Source organism: Phaethon lepturus, unplaced genomic scaffold (genome assembly GCF_000687285.1).
Source record: "Phaethon lepturus isolate BGI_N335 unplaced genomic scaffold, ASM68728v1 scaffold19042, whole genome shotgun sequence".
NCBI classification, from domain to species: domain Eukaryota; kingdom Metazoa; phylum Chordata; class Aves; order Phaethontiformes; family Phaethontidae; genus Phaethon; species Phaethon lepturus.
Window position 1 is genome coordinate 5,583 of NW_010524297.1, and position 857 is coordinate 6,439.

The window sequence follows — 857 nt, forward strand, 5'->3', positions numbered from 1 at the left end:
GGAGCCCGCTTCGCTGTTACGCCTCTTAAACTGCGTCACTTTAACTACGGGAGGGGAGAACGAGCGTCTCCGCTGCCCGTGGGCACTTCCCTCGGTATCTCGTACTAGCGGGCTCCGTTCAGCTTGGGTTTTGTTGCTCTGTGCCTCACACAGAGGGTTTTACGTAGTTCCTTTACCCCACTGAGCAGTCTTAAATACAAAGATCTCCCTGAGGGGTTAAGACAAGGCCCCAAATCCCCGTGCGACCTCGGCGGGGGGTTCCTGGGCTTTTGTTGCTGCCGCCCGGAGCGTCCCCGTCACGGGGAGTCCTTGCCGCCGACGCCCGCTGTTGGGAGCGCCCCCGTCACGGGGAGTCCTGCCCGCCGACGCCGGCTGATGGGAGGGAGGACGCCGGGGCTGGAGAAACGCCGCTGCCAGCACAGATCAGGTTAGAAAGGCGGCGCTGAACTGCACCGACGCCTTCAGCGGAGGCCACGGGCCGCGTTCGTCAAGTTCTGCCTAATTGGATCTTACCCCTGCGCTTTCCGCTCGGCAGAGGCGGCTTTGGGGGCTTCAGTGGCAGCTCCCCGCTGCAGGCTGCGTTCAGGGGTTCAAGCCCACCGCGTCTCGCCTCGCCCCGTCACTGCATGAGGAACGTCCAGCTGCTGAGTGAATTTAAACCAACTTTCAGTGTTTTATTAAAGACAAAAGCGAGCGAGCGGCTCTCTGCAGGCTCCTACCTCCCTCCCGCGCCGGGAAATGCTCCGTGTCCCACCGCCAGCTCCCCCACCCACGGACGGGGCACGCTAACACCTGGGAAATTTCCTTTTTTAAGCGTTATTCGGGTATAAAGGAGGGCTAGAAATAGCCCACTCGTG